This window comes from Globicephala melas, chromosome 17 (assembly GCF_963455315.2).
Source record: "Globicephala melas chromosome 17, mGloMel1.2, whole genome shotgun sequence".
Taxonomy (NCBI): Eukaryota; Metazoa; Chordata; class Mammalia; order Artiodactyla; family Delphinidae; genus Globicephala; species Globicephala melas.
The window spans coordinates 35,820,543-35,832,480 of NC_083330.1; the positions used below are offsets into that span (position 1 = coordinate 35,820,543).

At 43.9% G+C, this 11,938-nt stretch overlaps 1 pseudogene; it reads left to right on the forward strand.

Moving 5' to 3' along the window:
- The first annotated feature begins 1,341 nt into the window (after positions 1–1,341).
- LOC115856674 (histone-lysine N-methyltransferase SETD2 pseudogene) lies at positions 1,342–7,500 on the forward strand (annotated as a pseudogene).
- Positions 7,501–11,938: the final 4,438 nt, after the last annotated feature.

Below are 11,938 nucleotides of genomic sequence, written 5' to 3' on the forward strand. Positions count from 1 at the left end.
TAAAACCAATTCACACTCAACTTGTCAAAAGAAATAGTAATAAGATTTTTCCCTTAAGTGAAGCATGTTAACCTCTTCCTCACCCAGGTTCTAAAGTAATTCATAAGTAGACAAGAGGTATGTGGAACATGATGTATTGTCTTTATTACTAATAATGCTCATTCTCTAATTTCAGCCTTATATCTGTGTAAAAGAGGGCTTCCTTACACTGAGGCCCATAATGATACAGACATATGCATCCAGCCACAGACAGCACTGGACACAGACTATTTTGCCACCTGCCCTTGTAATATTTATGGAGAAATGGGGCCCAATGCATGCTTTCTGTGTGCAGCTTATTCCCAAAGAGAGGGGAGAAAGTGCTACTCATGCTCACTTCTTTGTCCCAAACTCAAACAAGTCATCACACCTCTACCAATCTAGGTCCAACCAGGAGACAGACCACGGTAAATTTAACCAGAAATGTTAAGCTATAATAGAGTGAAATAAATACAATTACCCCGCTGTATCCATGGGTTCTGCACCCCGGATTCAACCAACCGTAAATTGAATTGCAGTAGATTGAATCCTTGGATGCAGAATCCTCCAATGTGGAGCCCCGGGGTACTGAGGGCAGACTGTATTACTCCATTTTATATAAGAGATTTCAGCAATCACAGGGGACTGGGGGGGGCAGGGGGAGCCTTAGAACCAATTCCTTGCTCATGCTGAGGGATGACTGCATGTTGAGAACTCTTAACAGTACCCTAGGGCAGAGGGAGAGCACCCAAAAAAGGCAAGCTTGGAAGAGGATCCCCCTCTGGCATTCATACCTCTGCTGGAATAAAATTTAAAGGCAGGACAAAAAAAATTAAACACAGAATTCTGTTCGGGCCTTCTCCCTCCCTAATGTCCAGTGTGCATCTGCATTACACATTAAGCAGAGCTCCTCAAATCTTCACAATCTAAAACAGAGAGAGATGATAAATATTTTAGCTACTCAAAACTTGAAAGAGATACTTGTTATATATCTTCTCGCTGTAGACCAGAGAGAGAGCGAAGGTAGAGCAGGTTTCGTTTTAGATCTGACAGAGGTTCTAGAACTACTTCACCCTATTCTCGGTCAGAACGATCCCATTATGACGACTCTCATTATGATGGTCGTTACCATAGGAGTTCCCCTTATCGAGAGAGGGCACGCTAGTCTCTTCCATATACAGATAACAGGTCAAGACAAAGTTCTGACTCGGATGGTTAGTATAAGAAGACATACTCAAGGCACACCTTGTCTCCTCCTTGCTCTTACAGAGACATAAGACGCCATCCTCCTATTCTAAATCTGATGGAGACTGTAAAACTGAGTCCTCTTACTTAGAGATGGAAAAAAGAGGAAAGCCTTCTTCAAAATTAGAAGGAGAATCCAAAAGGACTTCAGAAAATGAAGCAATGAAAATATGTTATTCTCCCACTAATGAACAGGGATTCCAACACGGGTCATCATATTCCAAGCACAGTAAGAGTGCTTCCCATTATAAGTCTGCCCTTCAAAACCTGCAACCAAGTCTGATAAATTTAAAAATTCTTTATGTTGTACAGAATTGAATGAGGAAATCAAACAGTCTCATTCTTTTAGTTTACAGACTCCTTGTTCAAAAGGTAGTGAATTAAGAGTGATTAGTAAAGTTCCTGAAAGAGAGAAGATTGGGTCGCCATCTCCATCAAATCGATTAAATGATTCACCTACTTTTAAAAAGCTAGATGAATCACCTGTTTTTAAGTCTGAATTTATAGGACATGATAGCTATGACAGTATTAAGGAATTAGACTCTTTATGTAAAGTGAAGAATGATCAATTAAGAAGTTATTGTCCCACCGAATTTAATATAAATGGATCTCCTGGGGCAGAATCTGATTTGGCAACATTTTGCACTTCTAAACGTGACACTGTTTTGATGTCTTCTGATGATAGTGTGAATGGATCAGAGGTATCCCCTTTGGTCAAAACGTGCATGCTTTCATCAAATGGATTTCAAAACATTAATAGATGTAAAGAAAAAAACTTGGATGATACTCGCATGCAGCATAGTAAGTCAGAAAGCCCATTTAGAGAAACAGAACCTCCAGTGTCACCACACCAGGATCAATTCATATCTTTGCCAGTTATGACTATAGATTATTCCAAAACAATAGTTAAAGAACCAGTTGATGTGAGAGTTTCTTGATGTAAAACCAAAGATTCAGATATATACTGTACTTTAAACGACAACTGCCCTTCTTTGTGTCATTCGGAGCTGAAAATACTGAGCCTTTAGTAACGAAGATTTCTTCAAATAGCTTTATGAATGTGCATTTGAAATCAAAAACAGTTATATGTGATAATGGAAGTCTGACAGATCAGCACTCAAAATTTGCATGTGGAGAATATATGCAGAGTGTTGGTAGTACTAGTTCAGCTTCTGTTAATCATTTTGATGATTTATTTCCACCTACAGGGAGCTCATGTATTGCTTCATCTCTTCAGAGTCTTACACGAGGGACAAACGTAGACAGTTTAACTCTCTTGCAATGTGGAGAGAATACATCTCCAGTTTTGGATGCTGTGCTGAAGAGTAAAAGCTCAGAGTTTTTTAAAGCATGCAGAGAAAGAAATAATAGAAGTAGCTAGTGGTCTTCCTCATTCAGGAAGAGGATTTACTTCCTGGGAAAACAGGCATAATAATGGACTATCTGGGAAATGTGTGCAAAAGACTCAAGAAAAAGGGAACTCCATACTGCCTGATAGAAGAGGAAGACCAGAAATCTCTTTAGATGAAGAAGGTGGAAGAGGACATGCACGTACTTCTGATGACTCAGAAGTTGTATTTTCTTCTTGAGATTTGAATTTAATCATGGAGGACAGTGATGGTGTAACATATACCTTAAAATGTGACAGTAGTGGTCATGCCTCAGAGGTTGTATCCACTGTCCATGAAGATTATTCTGGTTCTTCCAAAAGTTCAAGTGATGAAAGTGATTCGGAAGATACAGATTTTGATGATAGCAGTATCCCAAGAAACTGTCTTCAGTCTGTTGTGGTTGTGCCAAAGAATTCTACTTTCCCATGGAAGAAACAAGTCCTTGTTCTTCTCGGAGCAGTCAAAGTTACAGACACTATTCTGACCACTGGGAAGATGAGCGATTGGAGCCAAGGAGGCATTCATATGAGGAAAAATTTGAGAGTATAGCAAGTAAAGCCTGTCCTCAAACTGAGAAGTTCTTCTTTCATGAAGCAACAGAGAAGAATTCAGAAATCTCTTTTACACAGCCCAGCCAAAAACAGATAGATAATCACCTGTCTGAAATTGCTCATCCTCAGAGTGATGGGGTTGATATTACAGTCATACAGACATAAAATATGATCCTCTAGGTCATCCAAACTCTGAGGAAGCAGTGAAAGCCAAAATAACTTCTAGGCAGAAAGAAGAGCTGCCAGTTTATTCTTCTGATGATTTTGAAGATGTCTCAAGTAAGTCTCGGCAACAGACCACTTTCCCTAACAGGCCAGATAGTAGACTGGGAAAAACAGAGTCAAATTTTTCTTCTTGTGAGATCTCCCAAGTGGATGGTTTCCGTTCATCATCAGAAGAGCTCAGAAATCTAGAGTGGGACTTCTCTCAACAAGAAAAGCCTACTATCACATATCAGCAACCTGACAGCAGCTATGGAGCCTGTGGTGGACACAAGTATCAGCAAAGTGCAGAACAGTATAGTGGGACTGGTAATTACTGGCAAGGCAATGGCTACTGGGATCCAAGATCAGCAGGTAGACCACCTGGAACTGGGGTTGTGTATGACCGAATTCAAGGGCAGGTACCAGATTCCTTAACAGATGACCGTGAAGAGGAGGAGAATTGGGATCAATGTGGAGGATCTCACTCTTCAGGCCAGCCCAATATTTTTTTTCTGTCCCTTCAGAAGGACAAGGGGTCAGTGCAAGCACCTGAAATAAGCAGCAATTCCATTAAGGACTCTTTAGCTGTGAATGAGGAGAAAGATCTTTTGAAAAACTTAGAAAAAAATGATATGAAAGATAGAGGGCCTCTTAAAAAAAGGAGACAGGAATTGGGGAGTGATTCTGAAAGTGATGGTGAGCTTCAGGACAGAAAGAAAGTTAGAGTGGAGGTAGAGCAGGGAGAGACAGCAGTGCCTCTAAGCTCAGCATTGGTTGGGCCTTTGTGTGTCATGAAGGACTTCAGGGACCCAGAGTGGTGGAAGGAGTGTGCCAAACAAGGGAAGATGCCTTCTTACTTTGATCTGATTGAATAAAATGTTTATTTAACAGAAAGAAAGAAGAATAAATCCCATCGGGATATTAAGCGAATGCAGTGTGAGTGTACACCTCTTTCTAAAGATGAAAGAGCTCAAGGTGAAATAGCATGTGGGAAAGATTGTCTTCATCATCTTCTCATGATTGAATGTTCTTCTCGTTGTCCAAATGGGGATTATTGTTCCAATAGACGGTTTCAAAGAAAACAGCATGCAGATGTGGAAGTCATACTCACAGAAAAGAAAGGCTGGGGCTTGAGACCTGCTAAAGACCTTCCTTCGAACACCTTTGTCCTGGAATATTGTGGAGAGGTACTTGATCATAAAGAGTTTAAAGCCCGGGTAAAGGAGTATGCACGAAACAAAAACATCCACTACTATTTCATGGCCCTGAAGAATGATGAGATAATAGATGCCCCTCAAAAAGGAAATTGCTCCCGTTCATGAATCACAGCTATGAACCAAACTGTGAGACTCGAAAATGGATGGTGAACGGACAACTGAGAGTTGGGATTTTTACCACCAAACTGGTTCCTTCAGGCTCAGAGTTAACATTTGACTATCAGTTCAGGAAGGAAGCACAGAGATGTTTCTGTGGGTTGGCTAATTGCCGGGGTTACCTGGGAGGAGAGAACAGAGTCAACATCAGAGCAGCAGGAGGGAAAATGAAGAAAGAACGATCTCGGAAGAAGGATTCGGTGGATGGAGAGCTAGAAGCTCTGATGGAGAATGGTGAGGGTCTCTCTGATAAAAACCAGGTGCTCAGCTTATCCTGGCTAATGGTTAGAATTGAAACTTTGGAACAGAAACTTACCCGTCTCAAGCTCATACAGAACACACATTCACAGTCTTGCCTGAAGTCCTTTCTGGAACGTCATGGGCTGCCTTTGTTGTGGATCTGGATGGAAGAACTATGTGATGGCCGGGAAAGTAACCAGAAGTTTCAGGAAGAGATTATAAAGACTTTGGAACATTTACCCATTCCTACTAAAAATATGTTGGAGGAAAGCAAAGTACTTCCTATTACTCAATGTTGGTCTCAAACCAAGACTGCTGTCCCTCAGCTGAGAGAAGGAGATGGGTATTCTACCGAGAATACATCACGTGCTCACACACGTTCTCTAAGCTGAGCATAGAAGCTGACACAGACACCCTCAAGAAGCTAATGTTTCGCAGACTTAAAATTATAAGTGAAAATGGCATGGACAGTGCGATCTCTGATGCTATCAGTGAGCTAGAAGGCAAGGATGGCAAAAAGGACCTTGACCAGTTAGAAAACGTCTCTATAGAAGAAGAGGAACAACAGCTACTCACACAACAGCTGCCTGAATCAAAGTTGATAGTGAAATTGCTGTGGAGGCCATTAAGCTACCCACATCTGAACCAGAGGCTGACACTGAAATAGAGCCTAAACAGAGCAATGGCACAAAACTAGCCGAACCTATTGCTGAGGAAACACCATCCCAAGATGAAGAGGAGGGTGTACCTGATGTGGAGAGTGAGAAGAGCCAGGAACAGCCACATAAAACAGTAAATATAAGTGATTTGGCCACCAAGCTCCTGGACAGTTGGAAAGACCTAAAGGAGGTATATCGAATTCCAAAGAAAAGGCAAACTGAAAAGGAGAGCACAATAACCGAACAAGGAAGGGATGCTGTTGGCTTCAGAGATCAAAGTTGCCCCAAAAACTCCTAACAGGTCAAGAAAGAGAGACCCAGACAAACAAACTCAAAATAAAGAGAAAAGGAAATGAAGGGGCTCCCTCTCACCACCTTCTTCTGCCTATGAGCGGGGAACAAAAAGGCCAGGTGGCAGATATGATACACCAACTTCTAAAAAGAAAGTATGAATTCAAGATCGCAATCAACTTTCTACAGAGGAGCATCGAAAGTTGTTTGAGCAGGAGGTAGCTCAGCGGGAGGCTCAAAAACAACAGCAGCAGATGCAGAACCTGGGAATGACGTCTCCACTGCCCTATGACTCTCTTGGCTACCATGCCCCTCATCACCACTTTGCTGGCTACCCACCAGGTTACCCCATGCAGGCCTATGTGGATCCCAGCAATCCTAATGCTGGTAAGGTGCTCCTCCCCACACCCAGCATGGATCCTGTGTGTTCTCCTTCTCCTTAAGATTATTCTCAGCCCTTGGTGGGACATTCTACAGAACCCCTTGCTGCCCCTCCACCTGTGCCAGTGGTGCCACATGTGGCAGCCCCTGTGGAAGTTTCCAGTTCACAGTGTGTGGCCCAAAGTGATGGTGTGGTACACCAAGACCCCAGTGTCACCATCCTGCCAGTGCCAGCCCCAGGCCCAGTCCAGGGACAGAATTATGGTGTTTGGGATTCAAACCAACAGTCCATGAGTGTACAGCAGCAGTACTCTGCTGCACAGTCTCAAGCAACCATATATTATCAAGGACAGGCTTGTCCAACTGTCTATGGTGTGATGTCACCCTATTCACAGACAACTCCACCAATTGTACAGAGTTATGCCCAGCCAAGTCTTCAGTACATCCAGGGACAACAGATTCTCACAACTCACCCACGAGGAGTGGTGGTACAGCTAGCCACAGCCGTGACTACAATAGTTGCACCAGGGTAGCCTCAGCCCTTACAGCCACCTGAAATGGTTGTGACAAATAACCTCTTGGATTTACCACCCGCATCTCCTCCCAAACCAAAAACCATTGTCTTACCTCCCAACTGGAAGACAGCCCGAGACCCAGAAGGGAAGATTTACTACTACCATGTGATCACAAGGCAGACTCAGTGGGATCCTCCTCCTTGGGAAAGCCCAGGAGATGATGCCAGCCTTGAGCATGAAGCTGAGATGGACCTGGGAACCCCAACATATGATGAAAATCCCATGAAGACCTCAAAGAAGCCTAAGACAGCAGAAGCAGATGCCCCCAGTGAGCTGGCTAAGAAAAGCAAAGAAGTATTCAGAAAAGAGATATCCCAGTTCATCGTCCAGTGCCTGAACCCTTACTGGAAACCTGACTGCAAAGTGGGAAGAATTACCACAACTGAAGATTTCAAACACCTAGCTTGCAAGCTACTCACGGCATAATGAATAAGGAGCTGAAGTACTGTAAGAACCCCGAGGACATGGAGTGCAATGAGAATGTGAGACACAAAACCAAGGAGTACATTAAGAAGTACATGCAGAAGTTTGGGGCTGTTTACATACCCAAATGGGACACTGAATTAGAGTGACCTTCAGGGCCAGGGTGGGAGGATGGGCAAGCTGGTAGGAGAGACTCTGAGGAGAAGAAATCCCGTGGGCCCTCTCTCCCCACCCCACTGTCAGGGCTGTGCTACTGATGACACATCACCCTGGGGAATTCAAACCTGCAGAATGAGCTTACAAAAATGAGCTCCATCTACAACAAGTGGTCCCTGGTTGTGAGCTGTTGGTAGAGGCCATCTGATGCAAGGGTTTAGGCCCTTGAGACCTTCCCTTCTGAGACCCCGGCCAGGCCTGACCCCACTCTCAAGGCTGGGTCTCCTCTTTGGCAGTGCTGTCAGCGCACAGACTCATGTGCATCCTCACCCACGACCCCTTACCCTGACGATCTGTATTATATTTTAAGGTATATGTGAATGTATTGAAAATAATTTGTCTTTCCTGGTTTTTGGCTTTTGTTTTGCTTTTAAGCCTCTGCTTGCTAGGATCACAGAAGACTTTTAAGTAAGGTTTAAGTTCTCCTGCAAGGTTTAATGTGTTATCATGTAAATATTCCAGAGCAGGCTGCCTTGTGGTTTCAGCCAGCCTTGTGCTATGTTGATAAGATTGATTTACTGCTTAAAATCACTTTACTTGGGCTTCCCTGGTGGCGCAGTTGTTGAGAGTCCACCTGCAGATGCAGGGGACACGGGTTCATGCCCCGGTCTGAGAAGATCCCACATGCTGCAGAGCAGCTGGGCCCGTGAGCCATGGCCGCTGAGCCTGTGCATCCAGAGCCTGTGCTCTGCAACGGGAGAGGCCACAACAGTGCACTTTACTTTATCCAATTTTTACTGAACTTTTTATGTAAAACATAGAATCAATTAAAGAAAAAATAAAAAGGATGTCTATGCCTTCAACTTCTAACAGGTAGAAGAGTTCTCAGTGCTTTCTGAGAATCTGCTTCCCAGGTTATAATAATCAGTTTGGCTCCAACAGAATCCCTTTTTTCTTAACTTGATAGTTAATTGAATTTTGGAGAAGGTGCAGTTGCAGACAACCACTGGCTGGTGAGAAAATTTGCTGGGTTGCCTGTGCCAGAACTGGTTTATGGTCATGTGATAAAGAGGAAACAATCACCTAAGACACAGGCAAGCCAAGGCAGGTAAGCAGGTTGCTGAGGAAGCTGGGATGTTTCTGCAGATGCCAAGCCAGAGTGGACATTGCCCACCTTGGAAAGGTCTCAGGAACAGCCCTGCAGGGAGAAGGAAAGTCAGGCCTGGTCATGCTTGGGAGTGTGCATGGTGAGGGCTGTGGGTTGCTACAGCATGAAGCCAGAAGCACGCGGTGTGCCTCTTAAGACCGCAGCAAGGTGATCACCAAGGCTCCCGGGCTGGGGCTACAAGGTGGTCAAAGGACTGAGCACTCTGGGTGTGCAATTGGAGAATGAATTTGGAGCTGGGAAGCAATAAGTTCATAAGCAGCTCAGTCGACACCTTTGACTTCTCAGCTTTCATATGCACCATTCTACACACATTTCAATGCCTGCCCAGCAAAGAAACTACATTTTAGCAAGAAACAGCTAACCCTCTGATAAGTGAAGTTCTTGCCCTTCCCCCAGGTAAAACACAAAGCCCCAACGGTCATTGAATCCATTTCTGCCTATATTAATTAGGCCTCAATTTCAGTCTTAGGTCCCACCAAAGACTACATTGTAAAGTTGACCTCCACCTAGTGTTATATAAAATTAAAATGGGAAGGAGAAGTTAGAATAAACACATATATATAACAGAAAATATGCAAAGCTACCAGTCCTGGTTTCTGTAGTTATTCACGAGGTCAGAGTTGACGTCTATAGCTTCCACCTTCACCCACTTATTCCCTGTTTTCCTTGCCCACAGCCAGAACCCACAGCTCCATCCAGATTCCTTACTGGTAGAATGATTCAATCCTTCCCTTCTGAATGGTCTGAATCCTCAATTATCCTGCCTTTTTCCAGTTCCTGTAGCTTTCCATTGATCTTTACTGTTGGCATGGAAGTGTTGAAGGGAACCTCAGAAAATCTCCTGGGTTCCAGAGAAAATCTCCTGGGTTCCAGAAAAAATCCTCCTTGCTTCCATTATAAAGGCAACCAATTTCCTATAGTAACTGAGTTCATAACACCAGTAGATTAACCTTTTTCACCTGTTGGCTCAGTGGTATAAGAAGTGTAAGATGGCCAGGGGGCAGTCTGTGGTAGGCAGAATTCTAAGATGGCTCCCACAATTCCTTCCCCCTGGGGTAAACACCAGTGTAATTTCCTTTGAGCATTGTAGGGATGTGTAAATACAATTGGATATCACCTTCATAATTATACAACAATATGGCAAAAGGAATTTTGCAGATGAAATTAGGGTCCCTAATAAGCTGACTACAATTCAAAGGGAGATTATCCTGGGTGGGTCCAACTTATCTAATCAGGCAAGTCTTTTAAAAGCAAAAGTTCTATTCTCCAGGATAGATCACATGCTAGGCCACAAGACAAGTCCCAGTAAATTGAAGATTAAAATCATATGTTGGGCTGCACCCCACAGGCCTGCAAGGCTTGTAGTTTCCAGCCTCAAGCCTGAAGAAAGAGCCTAGAGACAGCAAGAGACATCAGTGACTTATTGGACAAGGGATCTTACACACCTGAAGCAAGGTCCTGGAGCAACACCTCACTGTTTGTGGCAGACAGCAAGCAGGACATGGCAGCAGTCTTTGCTACCCAGGGGAGGAGGAGGCTACCATTTATAGGGGGAATTAATGGTCAGGTTGGCTCATAAATCACCAGAGAGACCAGCAGCTGGGGCAGGAAGCAAGCACATAGGCAGTTACTAATTAAGCCCTATAATTAAGAAGATTGGATAATCATGTGAGTGAAGCAGGTACTGGCTGAACAGGGGATATACGGAGCAAGAGGACAGTCATCTTGAATGGCGTGGTCAAACACTCCACCCTTACATACCCTGTATGACCTCTATGATCTTGGCCCATACTTCTTCTGCTATATTCCCGAGGACAGGTAGGTAGAAGTGCAACTGCAACCAAACACCACAAATGCAATAGAGACAGTCCAACAGGTGGGCTTTGGAACCAGGAGCTTATCAAGTCAATTTTTCATGGACTCTCAGAGGTTGACAATGGCATTTTGCTGTAAAGCCGGCAATCAAACTCATTTCTCAGTGAGGCCACCATTGTCACCCAGTCCACAAACAGATTCCCTTCACTCAGAGTAGGGCAAGCTGCAAGATGTCTAACAGGCACAATATATGGAAGATCATGACCATTAAGCAAAATACAAGCAGTAATATCATTCTGAGGTAATGCCACCCCTGTCTATGCGTTTTGTCCTGGCCTGCAATACCATACCACCTGCCCATCCTCAGTCTCCACAGCCAGTGCCGAATACTGGAGAGGTGGTGTAACAGTACACAGAGTTAGTATAATGGTGCCTTTCTACAGTAGAGGCCTGGATTAACTACCTTAGTAATCTGAGGTGGGGCTGGGTAGAAGACAGATGAAATCTGTAAATCCCTTTCTGATCCTATTCCCCAATAGGACAGCAAACCCAAACCACTGAGGACTTACCTGCCAGTCCTAAGGGCTATTTATAATATGTCCCCCTGGGGATAGATCCTGTGAAGGGCAAAAATGAGTTGCTGTCCTGACCTGTAGTTGGCAACAGTCCTTTGGTGGTCAACAGTTGAACTCAAACAGTGTTGACTAGGTACCTCTGGGTTAACATGGCGTCGGCACTGGGATAACTGCTCCTGGGATGTGTCCATGTGTTAAGAGTGAGTTTCCCACCTCAACTGTTGTTTAAGTAGTCTCTTCATAGCCCAGCAGCAGTGGGGTTGTAAGGCAGGTGGAAATGCCCCTGTATGTCCTTTGTATCAGCCCATTCCTGAACTTCATGGTCAATAAAGTAGATTCCTTAGTCACTATTGATGTCCACAGGGATCCTATATGTTGCATACAAATGAATAGTGGTTTTTTGCATGCTCAAAGAATCGGGTAGATTTTTTTGTAATGTCTTCCACCTGTTGTAATGTATCGTAAACTGCATATAGCTGTTGTTCCATCACACTCTATCATTGCTCTGCCCCCTTCCATAGTTGGGACCAGAAGCCCAAGAGCACTCTTATTATGTTGCTGTTGCCACAGATCTCAACCAAACACTCCCGGGTAACAGGCTATGTTAATTCACAAGTCTGTCTCTGAATTCATATCCCTAAAGCCTGTGTCTCTAATTGTTTAGGGGTGGTAGGTCAGGAGTATGCTTGTATTTTGTAGATAATCCAGGTCCTTGAGTTTTGTCTCTATTCACCAGCCACCCTGTACAGTCAGATGAATGAGGAGCACTGGGCTGCTACTTTTAAACTGGGAAAAGACTGAGGTTAACAGGATATCATCAACATAATGGAAGAAAAAGACATCTCTCGTGGTACACAGCTACCACAAGGCCCC